Raw genomic sequence first — 25,130 nt, forward strand, 5'->3', positions numbered from 1 at the left:
CCACTGCTCAGCCTAGTCACCACCTCTCATATTATTAAATACCTACAAAAGATGAGTTGAGATCTACAAAGGAATTCATCTTTACTCTACAAGAGAGGTTGTCATCTGCACAAGCCAAAAGGAAAGAACTCTTACAAAATCAAGATGATGAAGAGAAGAATGCTTTGAAGGAACTATGTCAGAAGCCGAATCAGGAAAATATTGTCATGAAGAATGGGATGCAATCCATAACCATGAGGATGTCCAAGGATATTGAATACCAAAAGAAGAATGAAGAAAATCTTGCAAAATATTTGAAAGATAGACTAGATGAATGCATTAGGTTGGCCAATGAGAATAATGTGTTGAGAACTGAATTGGTGCAATCACAAAACAATGAGCAAGGGTTGGAAAGAATGGTAATAGTCCTAAGAAGTGATCTAGATGCTGAAAATGAATACAAAGAAAAGTTGAGGGTCAGTTCTGCAAAAATTGATGAATTATTGAAGAATCAAAGGGATGCTAGAGACGCTAGAGGTCTTGGATTTGAGCATGGAGAAAGCTCTGGTACTGCAAATTAGGAGAATCCACCAAAAAAATAGAATAAGAAATCACCGGTAAGGCAACCCAATGCACATAAATTTAATAGTAGATGTTTTGTTTGCAATAAGTTTGGTCATATGGCAAGTCAATGAAGAAATAGAGTTAGTCAAAACAATAATTCAGGTACCGATCAGTGTTTCAATTTCAAGAAGTATTGTCATAGGACAACATATTGTAGAATGAATGTGAAATATCATGCATGTGGAAATTTTGGGCATATGGCTAATCAATGTAGGTCAAGAAATAATCAAGGTTACAACAAGGCAATTCAAAAGAACAATGTTACTTGTTATGCATGCAACAAAATATGGCATATTGCTAAATTTTGCAGAAGCCAGAACCCACCAACAGGAAATGATGAGAAGGGAAAACAAAAGGTTGATGAAATCTGAAAAGAGAATGAGAAGAAGTGGATTAGAAAGTCTGAGGATCAACCGACTGAAGCAAATACCCCGGTTACTCAACCGACAGAGCAAAATGTTCCTACACCGGCAGGAAACTCATTCGGTAACTAAGGCATTAGCCTTAGGGGGAGGCAAATTGATGATAGATCTTGAATTACCCCTAGTAGTGGTCTGAAAGCTTGTTTCAGACATTGGAGAAGTTAGTCTAGAGATTCACCAGCGCATATTTGATGGATCTTGGATCTAGTATGATATACCGACAAGCATTTATGTCGATGAGGAATTAGGGTTACATAGGTTAAAAGGCAAAAAGTGATTCATTTTTCATCACCAAGCATTCAGAGCGAAGAAAAGTGAGTTGAAGGTGATTAAGAGAGATCTTGAACATTTCCAAGCAAATTCCAGTCCATTCAGAGTGAATTTTCAAAGATTTTTCACTGGCGAAGATTCTAAGGTAGTTCTCAATTTTCAAGTTATCTTTTTTGGAATTGCAATGACTTCTGGATCTGCTCCCGCTCTAGAAGATGTTGCTACTTATGTTGTGGTTGATATCAAGGATCGTCCACACCTATTATTCAAGAAACACCCTTAGATTGTGAAGGTTGATGATTCAGTCGACGCATTTTCTAGGGTTCCCGATGGTATTCTTTATGTTGAGGATGTTAGAGCTTACATTCATTGCACTCTGGAGGAATTGGGGATATCAAAGATTAAATTTCCATGTATATGACAACATTTTTGGATAAGAATGGTGTGATCAAACCAAAATTCGAACATTTGAAGGATCAAGGGTTTACCAACATTTTGGAGATGCCTAAATTTGGTGATGAGATAATCCAGTATGTGCTGAGCCATATTCATGGTGAGTTTATGTGGCTATACCAGCCTCATCAAATCACCAAGGATATAATTAGGGCGATTACCGGTTTTTCCCAGGTTGGCTAGAGACCGGACAAGAAGAAAATCTCGAACATGAAGTCAACAAGCTAACTGGTGCCACATTTGATAATCGGTCTATGAGGATCTGTACAATCAGAGATAAGGACGTGCAATTTGCCAGCATGTTGTTTGATCGCCCCATAGAATAGTAGGGGCCCACCCACCAACTATTCTAAAGGGGGGGTTATATTCGCCTTTGCAACCACCACAAACGAACAACTTGGATCCGAGTAACCGGATTGGATATAAGGTAACTCAATATAATCAGTTGGACTCTGTTTCTAGTTCTTGTATATACTATGCACATAAGATGATCAAGGAAAATAAGAAATATGATCTTTGTCAATGGATGTGTGATGAGTTAATTTTGAATCTTGGGAAAATCAAAGGTGAGAAGAAAGGTGTATTCCGGTATGGTAATCTTGTTGTTTGTTTGATGCTATTTTTCCTTAATGAGACCCTGAGATCCGATAAAAGGCAACAGGCCTTTGACATTCTGGTAGGGAAGAAAATTGAAGATGCCTTAAGAAGCACGGGTCAGGACAAAGACTCCACCTTATTGGGATATTTGAAGGCTTTTCAGAAGGCAATGAAACAAAAGGAAAGAGTGCCTAAGTACATTGTTGATAAATACTCTATTGAGATATGCTTTATGGTTAAGAAAGATGAAACTTTAATGGAAGAAGTGCATCCAAGAAAGGTATGGATAACTAAGATGGGCTATGAAGTTGATGCAGAGATCTTGGATCTATATGCCAATATGCTTATAGATGCCTCGGTAGATGAGTAAGAGAAGACTTTTGGGATAGCAGAACAAAAGGAATTGGAGGTGCAAATAGGGTTCAATAAGAAGAAGGGAGAAGGTACATGATAAAGAGGATTAGAAGGTAGAGGAGAAGCAGAAAGGACAAGAATAGATTGAAGTTAGGGTACTGAAACCCTCACCGGTTGTTGGTCCCTCATTGTTGGCACTTGACTCATTCGGTCAAGTAGATTTTAGTCATTTTGAGAAGAAGAATATTGAGCAGTTTAGCAGTTCTAAATTGATGATGGTTGCAGCTCAGAAGCTTATGAAGGAAGTATTGGAGAACAAGTAGGTGATTGAGAAAGCCATTCCTATTTTGCAGTAGTTTTCATTGGAATATAAGATTAATCAGGTAGCTAGCCCTTCCGGCAAGCTTAAGGGTTTGAATGAACATATTGCCAAGGAATTTCAAACTCTACAACAAGTATCAAACTGACAATTGGTGGAGAGGTACAATGCAGCTAGGAAGGTCACTTATGACAACATGATCACATCAGACAAGGCCAAGTTGACAGATGAATTGATAAGGATTGATGAATCTCTTCATCAATACAACAGTATATACAGGTTGCACTAACACAACCAAATTAACAACAAACCTGGAAGTTAAAATAAAGGCGGCTAAGGTCCAGTTGGAGCATCTTTCAAACAATTTTGATGGTACTCAGTCATTGACCAGCTCTATTGTTGATACAAATTTCATTTCAGAAGTAGAGATTTCCGCTTTGGAGAAGGATATGGACAAGTTAATCCGATGGGCCAGATCATTGAGAGGTTTGGTCAGTCCCCGACTTAACACTTTGTTACTTCATAAAAGGGAATGTATAGAACAGATGAATAAGCCCACACCGACAACATTAACAGAAGAAGAATTACATGCTTACATTCTTAATGGGTTTGTATCAATTTTGGGAACATTGAAAACTGGTTGGGATACTTACTTGGGATTTTTGAAGAGTGCTTACTCGGACATATTCAAGTACATCTAGATTCGGTAAACACATTTTTTTATTCTTTCATTTATTTGCCCCGGCTTTGGAATTATTGTAAAAGGGGGAGAGGTTGGATGTGAAAAATGTTAAGGGACATAAGAAGTAATGTATAGCTCAGGGGGAGCAGCTTTATGAGATTATTTTTGGGAAGTTTGTGGACATGAACCAAAACAACACTTCATTGATCCATTTTGCACATGAGTATTACCATCAATGCCAAAGGGGGAGATTGTTGGCAATTGACACTCATTCGAGCTTATGGTGTTGTCATTGTTGGCAACACACACCATTTTTGGTTGGATACTTATCCTGTATCCTTCGGTATTCAAGGTTTAACATCTGGCATTCAAGGAAATCGACAAGCAGGGAAACTGACAAACTAGGAACCGATATTTGGAGGCCGACATAGAAGATTGATCCCGCAAAGGTTTTAGCGGCAGCGGTCATGAAGATTAATCTTTATATTTTTTTATCTAGGTAGACATTTATTTATATTTTGTAATATGATTGTAAGCCGGCATAAGGCATTCATGTTTATGTATGTAAAGGGTATATAAGTCAGTCCGTCTAGGTCATTTTAGATATATAGATGTGATAGGTTATGTGATATTATGCGAGCGAGATCTTGGTCGACATGATGCGAATGCAATGGTCTGTTGTCGGTCTTGGTTATTTGTGGAAAGGATTGGAAAGTGAACAAGGTTACCGATAAGGAAGGAGACAATGTTAACCGGTATAGTCAATGCTTAAACCAAAACTCATCCAGCATATCAGATGCACACTCGGAGTTCATAATTTTGTTTGTAATTTAATATTTTATATCTGTAGTCAGTGAGTCTCCTTTGTGATGAGCAGTGTGCTCTAGGTAGTGTTCCTTCTTGCATGTGTAGGCCCTCTTCTTATGTAATATTTATTCAACTGACCAGTGGATAGATATTGTGGGTTGCAAATCCCACCACTTTTTTTCCTCTTTGAGGTTTTCCACGTATAAATATGTGGTGTTATGGTGTTGATCTTTGTGGTTGCTTTCTTCTTCATTATATTTTGTTTATATGCATACCGACTGTTAATTGGTAAAGTACTTAAAGTAAAAATTAATTAACCGGTAGAACACTGATTCACCCCCCCTCTCAGTGTTCTTGGATTCCAACAATTTTTTATCAAGATCCCACCTATCAAGAATCTTATGATGATCCCCTCATTCTTTTCTATTCCACTCATAATGATACCCTTTTATCTCAAGAATAAAGTGTCCTTTCAAGTCCCATCCAACATCCACCTCCTAAGCAAGATTAGGACATCCCTTCCATCCTTCCTAATAATCCCTTTTCAAGTCAAAATCAAAGTGTCCCTTCACCTTCATGTCCTAAAAAAGATCCCATTATTTCTCCATATCCTTATCAAGATCCCCCCATCCCTTCATCTCCATGTCCCTCACAAGAATTCCTCTCATCAAATGAACCTACCATTTCTCCTAGTCCCCCTCATAATCCCAATGCCTCTACACACGTTATTCATGAACCCCTTATCAATGAAATCACCAATCCAGATCATACTACACAAGGCAACTTGTCAACAATTGTATGTGCGCCATCATTTAATGAGATCAACTCCTGGTTGGATTCATCATTCTCTTCAAGTGCATCAACAAAAACAAACATAACACCTACTAATGTCACAACTACATGGCCAAAATCTCTTATCCAAGGAATGAATAATATCTCAATAAACAAAATAGGATCAATAATTGATTTGCATGACTATGAATTTCTATCTTTTCACAGCAGCAACACAAGAGACATAAACATATCTTATGACCATCTTCCACTAGTAGATGATGGAATCATTTACGAAGATAAGGAAATAGATCCAAATTCCTTGAAAATCCACTATGATAATCGGGCTTTCACAATATCAACCATCCCTAAATTTGATAGAAATATTTATCTCACAGACCCGCACTTGAAAGACTAGAGGCAAGAAGATCTACCATAGCTGGATTGGTTTTAAAATAATGAGGCTATAGAAGAAATTGTACATGAAATACACCCAACTGAATATCCTATGGAAAAAGAAAGGTTTATCCAACTCTTCAAACACAGACCAATGAACTACCTACACAAAACTCCTTGACCCTATGACCAATAGGCACCTAAAAAGATATTACATCTAAGGGATAGGTTCATTTAAATTTTCAGTACTACATTTGCATATTTCTTTACTGCATTGCATCACATATCTCCATTTCAGAGTGCATCATAGGTGCTTGCATATCACCATTGCACAACATATAGCTACATATCATTATTGCTTTCTCATGTAGTTGCATCAATAAAGCAAGGAAATTGTTTGAGTCATTTACCTGTCTAAACAAAGAGGAGCGAAGGTTGTCTTGTTTCCTAGATACTGGTACATGAAGTTTTTAGGAAGCCTTAGGTCATTCATCTTCAATGTCACTATTGAGCCTTATCCACGATTGAGTAGAGCTTTCACTATTGAGCCTTGTTACCCAAAATATATCAATTTCTATATCTCACACATTAATCAAAAGCTCCAAGTCAATACAGATACCTAGTCGATCATGTGGCTAGTGAAAAATCCACAATTCAACTTCAATGCCACTGTAATCGTCATACCCAAGTAGATTTTATTACTTATAAGTCAAGGTAAGAAAATACAATGAAAAAGTGCTATGCCAAAATCAATATCAAGGCAAAAGAACACATATATATATATAATTGAAATATCACGCATACAATTGCAATAAAAGCTTGACTACGGGAACATGCGAGTAAATCCATCAGGGCTATGGATGCCTATTGGCAATGGAGCAATATTTGAGAGATTACAGTGTATAACCTTGTCAGGGCTATAGACATTTGACTAATAGCGAGGCTCTATCTAGGATGCTTTTGAAGTCAGAATAACTCATGTAGCTAGTCACATAGGATTCCAAGGGTCTTTAATGGTTATAAGAGTTGGAATAAATTCAACTACACACACATGGGAAAAAGAGGATCAAATTTTCAAAAATTGATGGAGAAGTTTTATGCGCCTCCATTCATAAATCTTGGTTACATAGTGTGTTATGTTGGATGGTCTAAGGTCTTTTGAGAATAGATTGAATGCCTATCTCTAAATGTTTCACACCTTTAATTCAATTAGTGCATTTCAGAATGAAAGACACATGCAATCATCATTGTTCGAATAGGAAATACATCTTCATCTTGCATACTGCATTAACATAGGTCATACCAAAAAAATTATTGTCTCTATGTGCATGTTACAGATCATCATGTCAACGTAGGTCTGCATACTGGGGGCATAGCTGATAAAATCCTAAAAATCAGATAATGTCATGGAAAAATCATAAAAATCAGATAATGTCCTGAAAAATCCTAAAAATCAGATAAAAAGCCCTAAAAATCAGATAATGCCATAAAAAATCCTAAAAAAGCACAAAAAACATGAACAAAATTTGAAAATCCAAACGAATCACAAAATAAAAAATCTAAAAACATTAAAAAAGCATAAAATATCAAAACCATTAAAAAACAATCTTGAAAAAATCATACAAAAAAATAAAATGAAAAAATCAACCAAAAATATTGGAAAAGCTCTTGAAAAAGAACTAAAAATCAAAAAACATAAAAAAATTGCAATAAAATGTCTCGCAAGAATCAAACACCCTAACAGATATCCAACAAACACTTCACACAAAGTTCACAAAGGATAAAACTATCTTGCCAAATCTGCAATCAACTGATCAAACTGTCTTATCAATCGTATCACTATCCATATCAAGTGATCATTATCTTATCTTAAACATAAGAGGATACACTCGAAACTAGACAGGTCAGTCTTAAATGAGGTCCAAACTTTCTGAGATCAGATCTTATCAACCATCACATCAAACAATCAAATCAAAGGTACAATCAGTATAGCTACTGCATTTTGTCTAATTTGATTTTTATTTTTTATCAATTGGCGAAGATAATTTTTCTATGCTACTCAAGGATGTCCAAAAGTGACTAGAGGAGCTATGATGGGCATGATCTTTTTCTTTGTTTGTTGTTTGTGCTGTGAACCAATGAATTTCTAGGGCAATGGTGTTATGGGTATATGTGATAAGACCATTCAATGTCTGAATGCCACACATACCTTGTCTCCTAGAATCATTCCCAGGATGGAGGGTTCACCCCTTGTTTGCTACGTGTTGGTTTATGCAATGAGATATCTTTACATCTTGGTTCCTTATACCTTGATGTACACAACTTCATTGTTACATAATAAGGCTCAGTGATGAATATATATTGCGCTATGAATAAAGGCACAAAATTTCATGTATCAATCATTAATCTCATCATGCTAATTGTATCAATCAAGATCATTATTTTATCAAATATCTTTTAATGGATCGACCTGATTATTCTTTATGATCATTTCATTCATCTAACATGGTCTCTCTCATCACTTAATTCCAATATTTTCATCTATAATTCTTTCATTTCCTCACATCAACTATTCTATCTATCACTCAATTATTCTTCACTTTCATCATATTTCATCTTTCATCCAATTTTCATCATATTTAATCATTTGTCTTATATAGGATGTGTCCTTCCTGAAACTAGACGTGATCATCTATCTTTGTCTTATATAGGATGTATCCTTCCTGAAACTAGACGTGTGGATCATCTTTACATCTTATAAATCATGTGTACTTCCTAAAACCAGACTTGATCTTTATCCTATTAATCAAATCAATCCTATCAATCAAATCAATCTATTCAATCTAATCAATCTACAAATCACCCCAACCATTTCTTCTATCCAATCAAACACATTTGTTGATGAATACTAAGAGTGGGGGTGTGAATTAGTATACCAAAAAATATTGTAAACAAACTTCTAAATAGTTTAGCATATAACCCGTACAAAAGATTCACTAATAAACCGGTTAAGATAAATGCAAACCAAATAGCAAACAAAGCATTCACCCACAAGAGCACAATCACCATAACACAAGATATTTGACGTGGAAACCCAAATGGGAAAAACCACGGTGAGCAGAAACTCACAAGTAACTATCTGCAGAATAGAAACCAGACCGGTTAAGGTCAGATCGGTTAAGGTCATATAATGTTCTTCACCAAAACAGATCCTGTTAGGAATCTAGATCTCTGTTAGGAGATAAGTCCTGTTAAAGACTACCTTGTGAAAGGATTTATGTAAGTCCAGTTAAAGACTACCTTGTTAGAGGATTTTAGATCCACAATTGTGAACCACCTTGTTAGAGGATTTACAAAGGCTTTGCTGGGCCTACCCAATTAAGGGTTTCAGACTTGTCGAAGATATTATTGATCAACAAGTGAATGATCTAGAGACTAGCACAATATGCTTGGTTATATCCTTGACAACTCATTGTTAATGCATTTCAGCATTACTTCAGTCTTCAATATCTCCACACTCTACACAGACCTAATCTACTCTACAATGATCGGGCATAACCTTTTTATCACAAATCTCTTTCTTCTATCATACATGCAAACCCTAGATATGATGTCCTTATAAAGGAAACTGATTTCATGTCGGTCCAATAGGATTAGACTACAAGTTCCTAGGTTCAGTGCATTGAGACACATTTGGTAACACGACACAAAACCGCCGCCAAAGTGTCGGTGGATGATAACTCATCACATGTTATAGAAATACCAGTTGGTAACTCATCATAGAGTAATGCCGGTTAATACAATATACCGATTACCGGTTGTCAAAAATGAAGACTGGTAGATCATAGTGTTCCAATCAAAAGTTAACTACCGCTTGGTTCCTTCGTACCACTTGAGCTCCATATCGCTTGAGCTCTTTAGTCAATTTGTGACCGGTAAACATCTTTTGCAAAATACCGAGTCTAAAGACTATACATTCAATAATACACAATACCGGTTGGAACAATTACCGGTTGAGCATAACTCATACATCAAGAAAGTGTGTGTCCATCATCAAGAAAGTGTGTGTCCATCAATGATAATCAAAACATCATTAAAATGCCAACATTTGCATCATTGGGTTAATCATTCTTCATCTTTCATCTAACATTCTTCTTCTTTCGAGAGATCATTCATGCCTTCAATACACAAACAATCTCTCGAGGGGGCATCCTACCTCCATTATCAGGGCATACTAGGGCATAATTTTTTTTTGTTTTCTTTGAAACAACGTCATTTCAACATTGTATCAAAGAGGGGCAAATGTAGACACCTAAAAATGTCTCATTAATCATGTACTAATTTATCGGACCCTATTAGTTAAATAATTATTTAATTATTTAATTAAGCTAATTATTCTTCTGAACTAACTCATCATCATCCATCTCATTAATTAATCAATTTCTATCCTTTAATCAATTCATCATTAAACCCCTTTCTCAAATATTAATTATTTAATTAAGTATGATTAATTCGCTTAATTAAATAATCTTTATTATTTAATTAATCCCATTTCTAATGATTAAATAATTTTATTTAAATTATTTAATTAATTAACTTATTCCTCCAATTCCCCAAATTTGGATTTCAACCAATTTAATCTAATTCCAATTTCCCAAATTTGAATTTCATCCCATTTCAATAAATCTAATGTGCATTTCATCATTCAAAAATCCAAATTCAAATCTACATAAAGATGAAATTGAATTTCAATTCAAAAGTCCTACAACACATGTTCAAAATCAAGACTGATTGACCAAATCAGTTAACTAATCAAATAACTCAGTTAACTCTCCAATCTCCCCTTTTCACTCTCAATCACCTTTTCTGACTAATAAATCAATTCAGTCTTCTTCTCAATCAAATCTATCATCTCCCTAATCAATTGAGTCAACTATCCAATCAATCTTGTTAACATATCAATCAAATAAGTTATCATATCAATCAATCCACTTAACTAATCAATCAAAATCAATGAACTATCAATCATCACTTTAGTTCCAAATCTCATCTCATCTTACCCAAAAATCTATAAAAGCATGGCTTATTTCTCAATTTTAATCTAGAATCATGATCTCGAAATAATTGTGTCTATCATATGCAAGAATCCCAATGCAACACCTGAGAGCCATCTATCACACAATTTGGAGAAGAGCAATGGAAGCCTATTTGGGTCAATTGAGGGAGTCTTAATTTGATATTCTTTGATATTCAATTGATTTGATGGCATTTCATTGTCATTTAGGAGTTGGTTTGATTAAATTAGAGTCTTTGTTATTTGCTCTTATATATTTGATTAATTATGACCGATTTTACCCATGAAACACATCCATTTTCCATTACTCCTTACAATGGCTTTAACTAATGTTTCATTCCATCCCTCATTAATAAGTATGTATTAGCATACTCATTGTACACTACTCTCCTATCAAATTGCCAAGGCCCCGCTAACAAAACATGACAAATATTCATATGCATAATATCACACATTATTTCATTATATGATACTTTCCAATATTAAATTTACCAAGCTTTGTTTGTTGACCAAAATTTCTTGTCATCTTGTATCAAGGCTATCCTATACAGATACAGGTGCTTTCTCCTCTCTAGCTATAATTTATTTCATATCTTCATAAACAATATTATTAGTGCTTCCACCATCCATGATAACATTACATACCTTTTCATGACACTTTCATCTTGTCCTAAACAGGTTCTTTCTTTGAACTGGTTCATTCAACAACACTCTTTTAGTGACTTGCACTTCTCCTTTTTAAACATCCTCTGATTATGATGAGTATGCATCTTCTTTATTAACATTTGGTGCTCTATTTTGATTTTTTGACTCTTTCTTGGTATTTCCTCCTCATTAGGGTAGTCATGTGCTTTGTGACCTTGTTCTCCACACTTAAAACGGGTTCCTCTAAAGATTCCTCTTTCATAACCTCTACCCAATATTTCTCTACCTCTTTAATTTTGATCTCTAAGACCATATGAATCACCACATCTTAGATTTTTTCTTCTACCCTAGTCTTAATTTTTTCATTTGAATCATCATCCCAATCTCCATATGATCTTTCCTCTTTCTTTTCATCTTGGACAATTCTTCTTTGCTTGTTCTCAAACCTCTTGTCCACTCATTTCTTCAATCTTCAAGGTAAACTGATATGCATCTTCCACTATATATTCTCACCAAATCCATCTCTTCTTGTATACTTGGCTTCAACCCATTAATGTAATGAGCTACCTTCTCTTTGTTGTCCCAAATGACCAGTAAAAATCAAAATCATATGAAACTGTTGTGTATATTCATTCAATGTTCTTCTTTCTTGTCTATGTATATTCATTCACTGTTCTTCTTTCCTGTCTAAGATTGCTAATGATAAATTCAAAATTTAAACAACCCAAAAGCTCAATTTTTTTTTGAAAATTAGGGTTTTTGCAATTTACCAATTAATTTTAAAATTTAAATGTGAAATTTGACTTGCAAGTGAAAAATTGAATTTTGAAACTAAAAGACACTTAAATATGAAATAATTAACCCAAATTATGCAATTCACAAGCTCAATTTTGAAATTAAAATTAGGGTTTTAAGGAAATTTGTTGGCATTGTGTTGTCATTGATGTCAACTAGTATAGGTTAACTACCGGTATAAGAGATGTATGTGCAACACTGTCATGGAGGAGTACAGGATGATAAATCTTTGATATCACCTTGTGTTGCAGAACACTGATAAGGTAAGGAAGAGAATGTCATTAAGATGAATGACCACTGGAGTCACCGGTACATAAGTTAGTGTTTAACTTGTGTGGATGAAATGGACAGGTTACTGGTACAATGTATCACTAGTAAGGAGAGCATGTCAACTGAGAAGTGAAGTGTTGACAATGAGCATGATGCTTGGATGTTGTTTGTGATGAAGAGGCAAAATCTTACCTAAATCACATCAACACTAGAGGAGAAGAATGAATAGGTCACCGGTATGCTGTGTAGATGCATAATAGCAAGACACCCACTGGATAGAGATGCAGTCACCATGTGAAGAGATGATTGACAATGAATATGGCCACAACGAATCACATGTGGCTGTTTGAAGAGATGTTGCACAAACAGGGAATCCGCATGAGTGCATTGCATGATGCAGATGACAAGAAATCACTACCACCGGTAAGTGGAGCTTATCTCTTATTAGCATAGTGTGCATCATAGTTTTGTGAGATAAAGAAGAAGAGGTATAGGTAGGTGATTGAATGCACACCGGATAAGCAAGTGAAAACATGGTGATACCGGGATGCAGATGAAGGTTGGTGCAGATCAGTTGGAGTTCGATGACTTGGTGTCATCAATGTGTCTCACTGACAAGAAGGAAAGTATGTTGTCCACTGACAGACACATCTACTGGAATCTACATTGGTGATAGTTGACATGTTATGTCAACTGGTGAAACATCTGAGAAGAGACAAGGAAGATAAGGTTCTCACCTGATAAAGAGAAGTGTAGCAAACTAAAGGATAAGGAGAGTTGAGTTGATGAGTTTGTCACTTTGACAAACCGGTGAAGATGTGACTCAGTCTAATGATGCTTGAGGCTCTACAATAACGCACATGGAGCTACCAAGATGTAGATTGAAAAAGGTTTTGCCTCAGTGCATATTATGTTGAAGGTTGATAACATAGTGTCATCAGGATGGCTACTAGTAAGCATGATAATCGGTAAGGGAGCAAGAAGCTAAGAGATGTGCTTCTACCTGATGTGAATGATCATGCTATGGATAAGACATGTCTAGCGACCGGTTAAGGTGTTCCACCGACAATTCAACAAAGAAAAGACATGAAAGTTAACCGGTAAAGTGTGAGATACCGTTAGGATTAGTAAACTGGTAGAAAAGAAGAACCGGTTGAGTGTTTGGTAGGTGATCCTATTTGAACTGACACACTGATCCAAGCTAGCAGTTGGTCAACATGGATGCCACATGTAGTCAAGGTGGCGGACTTGCATGCAGTGGTAGATGGAGTATGCACCGATGAGGTAGTTGCAATGTTGGTCGACTTTAATGGTAGATCTTGTAAATCATGGGATGTGTTGCAAAGGTTTGCAACTTGAGTTCTGGAGGACAATAGAGAGATAGCTCAGAGTGATTGAGGAGATTGAGGAAGATGAAATAAACCGCATCACCAATCTTGGTGATTGACCAAGAAATCAGCTGGTAGAGTGAAAAGGAGATTGCTAAAGATAGAAGGCGTGATCAAGAAGGCATGACAATGGTGATGATGAGAAAACAACTGTCTGGGTGATCAGATTAGATGAGATCCGATTGGATTTGGTTTTCCTTGATGTTGATGAGGAAACCCTAATTGCCCATGTTTTTGAATTAGTTTTTGGCGGGAAAACTAGGTTATAAATAAGGAAGCCAAAATCATTGGAGGTTGTTGCTGAAAAGAAGAAGATAGAGTTGTTGCAAAGTGATTGAGTGTTGCAGATCGGTCCAAGTGAAAAATAGTAGAAGATAACAGTGATTGAGAGAGTGAAGGTTAAAATGGTGATAGGGTTTAATAGAGAAGTAACTGGTATGATTTGAGCAACAAGTATAGCAACTAGAGTGCATATGAGGAGATAACTGGTAGGTGCTTGTACCGATAGGAAGATAGTTGAGAGGATTGAAGAGAAGAGAAGTGAGGAGGAGATCCAACAGAGTAGAAGAAGAGTAGAGGTGAACCAGTAGAGCTTACTGACAATGCAACAACATAAGAGTGAACCGGTGCAACAGAGAAGGTGTCTCAACGACAGAGTGAGGAATATGAAATGGTTACAAGATTTACTTGTAACAGTGTGATTAATTTTGTATTTGAAGTTATCATTGAGATCACTGAGTTGTAGCTAAATGTAGGGGTTGTAGCTCCTTGGGTTGGTGCCCTAAACATTATGACATATTTCATTGTGAGGCAGGATTGGAGCAGTAGTCTCCAACAACATTTCTTAATGAGGTTTTTCCCATCTTGGGTTTTCCTCGTACATACTGGTTTTATGTGATGTCCCTTTGTGTGAATGCATTTATGTTTAGTCTCCTCACTAACCGGCAAGTCTGCATTCAAATAGAACTATTAATCAGTATAATTTCATAGGGATAGTTAAAGAGAAAAGTTTGAGAACCACTGATTCACCCCCCCCTCAGTGGTGCATTGTGTCTAACAAAATTAACCTCTAAATTTTTAAAATTTGCAAGGAAATCAAGCTTGTAAATGAAAATTTTAATTTTAAATTGCATAAACACTCAGATCTAAAAACAAAAATCCAAAGTAAGAATAGGACATGTCGGGTTCATCAAAATATAGAGGGAAACATTTGATTTGGAAATTTGCAACATAGAAGAGAGAAATCACCAAATCAATTTTGCTTGAAATCCCTTTACATTCAAAAGAGGGAAGGGAATCCACTAGATTCATTTACAAATCAAATTAAGGACTTAATACTGAATGGATAGATTAATTGTTGTGGGGTTTTCCTCTCTTTTGTAAGTTGAAATGCTGATTTAAGGTAAAGTGCTGAAAAATGAAGGTGAAACCAAGAAAACAGTGAGCTATAGATGTGGGATCGAGTTGGGAACCTGGAATTGGGAAGTATAAATTGAGTCAGATATGACCCTTGAAAAATCTTCTAAAAAGTTAGGACTAGGACGCAGCACCACGATCCTCTAAACTTTCCGCTTATTGAAAAGGGTTGATTCTATTGGAATCCAAGAACACTGAGAGGGGAGGGAGGTGAATCAGTATTCTACCGGTAAATGAATTTATGAATTTATTTCTTATGAACCGGTTAACAGAAAATAAAATTAAAGTGCATAAACCAAACAATGCATAAAGCAACAATACCATAACACCAATATTTATATGTGGAAACCCTATAAAGGGAAAAACCACGGTGGGGATGATACCCACCATATCTATATACTTGATCAAGGTATACAAATATAACATAGAGGGGATTACACATGCAATCGAGCTCATCGCCTAGAGCTCACTGATCAAAGAAAAGTCTCATTTTCTTACACAACATTACACAATGATTTAAGATAGAAATGAACTTATATAATGCATCTGACCATGTTGGATAAGTTCTGGTTAAAGCTCTGTCAACCTCCTATGAACCGGTTTACTGATACTCTATTTTGCTACCGGTTAGGATTTTGCATGTGTAACTGTGTACAAAGCTTCCACTCACTGACCAAATCACATACCATCAATCTCTGACTGATTCACATCTCAAATCGTATAACCACTAATATGAAATCCATTGCTAAATGATCTCCCTTAAATACCCTTGTAACTTGTTCAACAATTCAACCTCAAGATGAAATAAAATAAACTTGTCGGCTTCCAGATCACGAAGTAGGATATGCATTATCTTGATTATCTTAATTTATGTCGGCCTACATGCTACCTCCAATTCCACAAAAGATTTTATCGGGGTCCCAAAATACCTTAACTGGGTTCTATACTTAACTGGGTCCCAAATATACGTTACCAGTACCAAGACTAACCGATTAACAAGGATAAAGCAAAGTGTGTGTATACCGGTTGACCCAATCTATGAAAAATGATAAGACAATGAATCCGGATGAGAAATACCAACACCTGAAGATGAGTTGCCATCAATGACAATCCTAAATGTGATTCACCTTACTGAATGAGTATCAATTGCCAACAACCTCCCCCTTTGGCATTGATGGAAACACTCATGTTAAAAATGATATCATCTCTGAATCTACTCCCCCTTACTTGTACATCTATGCAATTATATACATCTAGTGTACTCCCCCTGTTATATACATCCATTTTTCACTGTACTCCTCCCCCTTTGACATCAATGACAAAGCGGGTGTCCACCAAAAATGTTGTAAAAATATGTACATACCGGTTCCTATACATGCTTCAAAATGTCAACATATAAAGTATTAAAAAATGAGAAGTATGTGTCCCAACCTTGCTTGAGAGAGTCAATAATGGAGGTGAATCCATTCAAGAGACTACATTATATTCAATTGCTTGGGATTCAGTGGGATCCTCTTGCTGCATGTTATATATACACTCTGTCCTGTGAAATAGCAGGTTATCAAGTCAGGGACCAATAAAATTCCTGAGCTCTCTAGCTCTCCTTATTATGTTGTCCCTTTCCTTCTCTAATCTCAAAATTTGATCCATAACCGCCAAAACTGGACCTTCTAAAGAACTTTTCAAATTTGCTGCCGGATTGTAGGAGTTTGAAATCTAGAGCAAGTGATCTTTACAATTCAAAATTTGCTTGTCTATTGAAGTTGTAAGCTTAGAAAAATCTAGACAAGTCTTGTTTACGTTTCCTCCTTCTCTAATGTTGCATCAATGGACTGAAGACATGTTTGAAGCTTAGAATTCTCATATGCAATCATCACTAAAAATATCTACTTCCAGGCCTCAACAAGTTTGTCTTTAACCTCAGTCACATAAATCTTAACCAAAGAATCATATTTCTTATGGATGTATTGAATTATCTCCTGCAACTTACTGGATGAGCTTGTGCTCTCCTTTGCCTAGAATTCCGGTACAAGCTGGTTCAAAACTTCAAAAGTGTTTTGAATCAATTCTTTGTCTGTAGAATCTTTCTAAGCCAATTCCTGCGTTGCTTGTGCTTGGATTGATGTAGCGGCCAAAATTTTCTCTGTCGATGAAATCATATGATAAGGCTTGTCAAAACTGGTAGAAAATTGTGGCATTTTCCCTTTGGCTAAGGATGATGTGTCAATTTCCAAATTGGAAGGGAAGTCTGTCACTGTCTGTTTGCCTGTCTCACTCAGTGACTTATCCTCTATAGCCTTTACCTCCTATGCATCGGTGGCTTCACCACTTGGCGCTTCACTCACTTTTGGTGCATCATCTGAGACCTTATCCTCTATACCTTTGTCCTTCTCAACCTCTTTGCCTACATCCTGTACATGGGATTCTGGAGGATTATGAGTATCCTCAGTACCAAAATTGGACTTAGTAGTCGGTTCTATAGTAACCGGTGGAGTGCTAACCAGTAAATCTGTATTTACATTCTGCTCATCTATTTTTACCGGTTCCTTGTCCCCTAGTAATTGTATATTCTGTGATTGAACAAAACTGGGACTTAACTCATATCCAAGACTCAAAAGAATTCTGACCCATATGTCAATGGTCTCCTTTCAGATCTCTTCAATTTTTTTGAACATCAAGTTATTAATCTGGTGTTTAGGATTGAATTTAGTTGAACCCATCTTATTAATTAAATTTGCAATCTCTCGTGGAGTTATTGATGGACATAGATTGACCAATTTGATTTCCTTTATTTGTCAGTCCAAAGTTTGTGCATGTAATTTTATGACCTCTAACTTATCATATAATTCCTTGGGCAAAATTTTCTCTAACTCAATCAAAGTCCTACTAAAAGAATCAAGATATAAAACAATTGCCTCCTCTAACTGCTTCTTGTCTTTATCATCAAAATCATCATAGAATGTAGAAACGTTATCCAAATTACCATCATTAATGATCTGATTAATAATGTCTTGAGCATCTAACTTCTTCTTACCAATTATTTTCTTTGTTTCCGGTTTAGATTGCTCATCTACCTTAGGCTTCCACTTATGTACAATTGTAAATTTGGGTGTCTTCTAGGGAGGCTCCATCTCAGGTTGTTTCTTCTGTTCTTCCTTATTTTCTCTCACAACCCTTGCAAAAATACTTTTTCTTCTTTGGATCTTGTTTGATCTCTTCATCAGATTCAGTCTCCTCAGAAGATACAGTCAAGTATTGCCTAGCTGATTTTTATTTCCTCTTCACTGATTCCTTCGACTTGGGGCTGGTAGGCTCACCAGATGGTGCTTATGGTTATTTTGATGACTCTGTTGTAATGAGGACCACATTAGGAGTGTCCTAAGCTTCCTTCTTTGCTTCTCTCTCCTCCTTCCTCTTCTTCTTAATCTCTTCCTTTCTTTGGGCTTCGAGGATTTGGATGTTTTTTTCAATTTCAACCCTGTCATGACCTTCACTGATTAATGTCTCAGCTTCAACCCTTGTCATCTTCTTTCTTATGGTGGGTGCAATTTGTTCTTGATGGGCTTTTAAATCCTTCTCCTGAGCTATGCCAAATTTTTCTTCTTTCTCATCAACTGAAGCTTTCAATAAATGTTGTGCATAAGCATCCAGTGTGGCCTTGTCCACTTTATATCCCATCAGCATGATCCAAACTTTTCTAGGTTGGATTGCCTCCATCATACATTCATCTTTATTAACCATAAAATAAATAGTATCTTTATATTTTTCTACATTCTCCTTTGGAATTTTGACTCTATTTTTTATTTCTTCTTGTAAAGTTTTGAAAAATGCCCATAGATTAACCTTTTGTTGTTTGTTACCTTGCTGATCTAATACTTTAGCTATTTGAGTAGCTATTGGTCCGTCAAAAGCCCATTGAATCTACTACTAGTTAGGATTGTGCACATGTAATTGCGCACAAAGATTCCACTCGCTGACCAAATCGCATACCATCAATCTTTGACTGATTCACATATCAAATCGCATAACCATTAATATGAAATCCATCGCTAAATGATCTCCCTTAAATACCCTTGTAACTTGTTCAACATGTCAACCTCAAGATGAAATAAAATAAACTTGTTGGCCCCTGGATCACGAAGTATGATATACATTATCTCGATGATCTTAATTTATGTTGGCCTACACTCTACCTCCACATTCCACAAAAGATTTTATCGGGGTCCCAAAATACCATAACTGGGTTCTATACTTAACCGGGTCCCAAATATATGTTATTGGTACCAAGATTAACCAGTTAACAAGGATAAAGCAAAGTGTGTGTATAACGGTTGGCCCAATCTATGCAAAATGATAAGACAATGAATCTGGATGAGAAATACCAATACTTGAAGATGAGTTACCATCAATGACAACCCTAAATGTGATTCACCTTACCAAATGAGTGTCAATTGACAACAGATTCATCTCTGTGAATGAAGCTTATTTTGAGAAGTATAGTTTTGTACTTGTTTCCTGCACATAAAAAGAAAGGGAAATAGGTTGGGAATAGGGGCTTGGCTTAGGTCAAACCTTGGTTTTGGAATTAACCATGAAATTGAAATAAATGTAATTGAAATGACTGTAAGGAAAGGATCTCCTTTTGAGGGAGATGTTGAATCATGACTGAAAATTGAATGATTATACCTCCTTGTGAAGTTTTGCTTGCCTCCATATGGAATTAGGGTTTTATAAAATAGGATATAGATCTCCACTTTAATGCTTGATCCTTGACTTTATTGCTACTCCAAGGCTTGATGGAAGACTGAAAATGCTCAATTGCTCTTGAGTGCTTGATTGCTTGATCTCGTGTGTATAATGTATGCTTGATAGATCTGTTAGATTATCATGAATGTTCAAATGAGAGGGGAAATCCTCTTTATATACTTTTCCATTGAGAAAACTAATTTATTTTTTGACATGAGCTGACACGGAGAGGAAATTCACGCTCAAATTTGAAATGTGAAAAAGGGTTTAAAGGGGCCCGAAAATGAGTGGGACCATGGTGCCCATGGTGTGGTTGGCACCATGCCCTATTCCTACCCTATTTTGGGGCAAGGGTCAAGTGCCAGATGCATGCCAAATGTCAAAAAATGATGCAATATGGAAGGGGAATGAGCATAATCAGTTCCTAAGTAGGCCAAGGGGTGCAAATGCTAAGGTAAGGACCCAATGCGATCAAAATTGAAAAGGGGTGCAATTTTAGGGCGCTACATATAGCCTCCACTTTAGAGGGAGTATAAAGTCAATCATACTTGTGTTAAAATACAAAGGGTTCACATTAAAAAACTTTCACCAAGTCATCAAGGAGTCAAGATACACCAATCCCCCAATGAACTTTAGGATCCTACAACTTCAATGATAAGATAAAGAGAAGATCATGAGAGAGAGAAAGAGAGCGAAACATGACTACAAATTAGTAAGGTTCTCTTACTATGAGTCATGAAAAGAAAAATACCAAAAATTACAAACCAAAAGACAAAGTTCACTAAGTAACTTTAAGTATCAAGATACACAAGAGAGAGATTCATTGAGAAAAGTGTATGCCCCCACGTTAAAGCGATTATGTACGCCTTATAGAGAGAAATTTCTTGAAGGTAGAATACACCCAAAAAGATAAGCATGTTATCACAATAATTTATCCCCAAGAGAGGAAAATTCAAAGGATAATGATCACAAAACACAAAGCATAGGGTGGTTTCGCTTAACTTTGGATTCAGTATGCTTTTTTTGATAACCAATGTATATCATGTATATATATATATATATATATATATGCATAGAATTATCCTCATTCTCCAAAGAAAATAAACTCCCATGGAAGAAGGGAACACATGTGTCTTTTGAGTCAACATGGGAGAGACCAAAAAGAGATCTCAACACTTTGCATCATCCTCTAGTAGACAACACTAGGAACAACAAATAGAAGAATGGAGAAAGAAATAGAAGAAGGTCACAAACAAGCAAGAGAGGAGAGAGAGAATCTACAGTGATAATGAAGCTAATCAAGCATGTCATTCGCCCCCCGATCTTGCTCATTATTATTTCGGGAAGGTGGACAACATGCAAGAGGAGAGACATCGAGCACAATAGATGGAGCTATCACAAGTTCCAAACAAGGACCATGCTCTAATGATGGATCACTTTGTCTGTTACTAGGAGCTAGGATTAATGCTTTTGAAAATTTCTCAGATAAATAATTGTCAAAATCAACATATTCATATTCATGATCAGAAATATTAGGATCAACATTTTCATCAATAACAACATTCTCACCAGTTTCTTCATCGAGATTAACAAAAATAGGAGCTCTAATAGGAATAGAAGTTGAACCATCATTTGTCTCAATCATTTTGCATCTTGGAGAATTAGGTTGAACAAATTGGTTAGGATAAGATTGATAAAATGGTATTATATTAAGAGTGGGCATCTTTGGAGAAGAGATGGTTTGGGAATTAGGTTCACGATCTATCGCACGATGTCTCTGTTGGCGTTCTCTCGCATAACAGTTTCTTTTAGTTTTAGCAGAAGGTTGTGAAGGTTTAGGTTCATCAGGTATAGGATTCTTTTCTTCTTTGATGGAAGGATGCATAGGAGAAGGTCTCCTAGGTTGAACAATAGGAGAGGTCAGTCACTTCCCTTTGTAAGATGTAGGAGACAGAATCACACCATATAAAGGAGGAATGGAAGGTGTGGGAAGGAGACCAGGTCCATCATGAGGAGGAGTAATAGGTCTATCCATAGGAGGAATAATATGTTTATACTTAGGTTGATGCTTAGGAGGAAAAGATTTTTCCACCTTTGGGAGGAAGAATAAACTCATCCTTAGGAGAAGGAATGAATACTTGCATAGGAAAAAGGATATTACTTTCCTTAGGGGGAATGATAGTCTTATCTTTAGGAGAAGAAATAGGTTCCTCTTTGGGAAGAAGATTATTTATTCCCTTGGGAGGAAGAATAATATTGTCCTCAAGAAGAGGTATATGATCATCAAGAGGAAGGCTATGTGTTGGATTTCTAGGTTTACTCAAGGATAAAATCATCTCATTTTTCCATTTTTGATATGATTTAAAGAGAGCATCACTTATAGGTTGAATAGGTTGGAATTTTTTGGACCAAAAAGAATCAAGACAAACATATACATGCCTCACCATAGGTTGATATATGCTATGATTAACAATTATGATTTTACCATCATGAGGAAATTTCAAACACTTATGAACAATAGAAGCGATCACTTTCATGGAAGAGAGCCAAGGATGTCCCAACTTCACACAAAATTGATCGGATGTAGGAATGATATCAAAGACAACATCTAAGCACGTAGTGCCAACATCAATAGGAAGTGTGATAGAACCAATAGCAGGACAAGAGAAGCCATAAAAAACTCTAACTATCATATCAATTTTATCATATGTCACTTGATTCAATTGTAAAGTATAAAGAAATTCTTCAGTGATCACATTAACCATGCAAGTTGAATCATTAAGTATTCCTCAAGAAGGTATGCCTTTGACTTTTGTGGTTATGTAAAGTGGGCCATCGGGTGCTTTAATTGTCTCACTAGGATCAATTGTAATGCATAAGTCCTTAAGAGTTTTATTTTTGTCCACAAGGTTCACCATATTATTAGATTCAAGGTCAACATCGTCGGGAGAGAAGGAAAGATGACCAGTCTCAATCACATTAGTGGAATGTGAAGGTAAAGGATCAACAAAAATTTGAAGGTTTTGATCAGGAGGAGCTATTGATTTGTTTCCTTTATCATTCACACCAGCCACATATATGGTATTGTTATCAATCAAGTCTTGAATCTTACTCCTTAAGGAATAACACTTTTCAGTATCATAACTAGGTTGACAATGGTATTGGAAAAAGGCTTGGGCATCATAGGAAGTTGGAAAAGGCTTGGTTGTGTCAATTGGTTTAATGGGGGGGAGTTTCAACATATTCCTTTGTAATAATTGCGACATAATACTATGCAAAGCTTCATTGAGAGGAGTGAATTCTTTTCTGAAGTATTTGGACAAAGGGGGCACACTTGTTTCTACGGCTACTACTTGAGTGTTGTTGTTGTCATTGAATTTGATAAATCCCTTATTCAGTTTGAACTTCACAAGGTTGTTGAGCACTTTCACTTTTATCACTCATAGCCATTGAAGATGATTGTTCCAACTGGCTCATGATAAGCTGATAATTGTGAAGTACCGTGTACAATTGCATGAAGGAAGTAAACTTAGAAAAGATAAGTTAATCCCTAATATCTTTTTACAAATTAGAAATGAAAATTCTTTGAATATCTTGATTAGGCATAGGAAAAGAAATTTGAGTATACAAATGATTATATCTACCAATAAAATCACTCACTTTTTCTTTAACACCTTGCTTAAAATGCATCAAATCAGTCAAAGTGATTTTAGGACCAATATTATTGTGAAATTGTTGAATAAAAGCATTAGCCAATTATTGAAAAGTAGCCAATTGTTGAAAAGAAGTAATAGAATAAGGAGGCAAAGAACGATACCATTGCAAAGCTTTATCCCTCAGTGTTCTAGTAAAAAAATTAACCAACAGTTCATGAGCAAAGTTGCTACACAAAGTTGGAAATGTTTTCACATGAGTCAACATATCACCTTTTCCATTATAAAGCTCCAATTAAGGGACTTCCACATGTTTAGGAGGGACAACTCAGACAATGTCATTAGATAATGGGCTCGCTACATCAAATGTGGGCACATTATACTTAGATTTATTCATGGAAGCTATTTGTTGTTGTAAGGAAGATACTGCTTGGGCTAGATTATTGATGGTAGCTTCCCGGTAGAAGGATTGAAATTGAACATGTTGGATTGAGAAGGAGGAGTAACATTGTTGAATGAAGGAATGGGTTGAGAATAAGAAGGGATGTTTCCATAGGAAGGTGATGGTTGCAAATAAGGAGGTGGATCACTATTGTAGGTAGGTATTGGAGAAGATTGGGTAACAAATGGAAGACTTATAGTAGGAGGAATGAAAGAATTATGATTATAGGAGTTGCCCCCTTGACTAACATTTGCAGGTATGAAATTTTGATAAGAAGTAGCCATGATGTTGGATGTAAATGTAGGAACACGAGCCTTAGGGGTAGTCAAGGGAATTGAGTGATTAACTTGACTAGGAGGTTGTGTATAACCAAGGACTTAAGGAAAACTCTTCATAGGCATAATATTAGAATTAACAATATGAGAAATACCACACAAGATATACACATAAAGTTTATCACTTTGAACCATTATTTTCAATCCTTCAATCAATGGGAGAGTTTCACTTTTCAGGTATTGTTGACTTATACAATGCTGAAGATTTTCAAATTGATTGTCAATCTTCGCCAATTGGTCAACGAAAACCCTAGTTAGTGATTCATCTACATCATGAGAATTATCTAAAGAATGAGGATAAATGGGAACATTTGTAGGATTTATAGAACCACCAACATCCTCACGGGATAAGTTATCCAAAATAGACTTCATCTCCTCGGTAATTAAACCTTGGGAAGCCTTAATTCTACAACTTCTTCTCATGGTGATATTATAGGTTGGACTAATAGTAGTAAAACTCAAGCACTAAGGGAGGGAAATTTGAAATTTGAAATTTAAAGTCTGAAATTTGCAAAGTAATTGAATAATGCAAAATTTTAGAAAAAATGATTACTCAATTAAAATTGCAAATTAATTGAAAAAATAAATTATGCAATCCCCTAGGAAATTGAAAATTAAAATTAGGGCTTTGTTAAAATAACCTCTTAATTTAAAATTTAAATTACCCACTAGGAGATATAAATTTAAATATA

This window comes from Cryptomeria japonica, chromosome 4, assembly GCF_030272615.1.
Source record: "Cryptomeria japonica chromosome 4, Sugi_1.0, whole genome shotgun sequence".
Taxonomy (NCBI): Eukaryota; Viridiplantae; Streptophyta; class Pinopsida; order Cupressales; family Cupressaceae; genus Cryptomeria; species Cryptomeria japonica.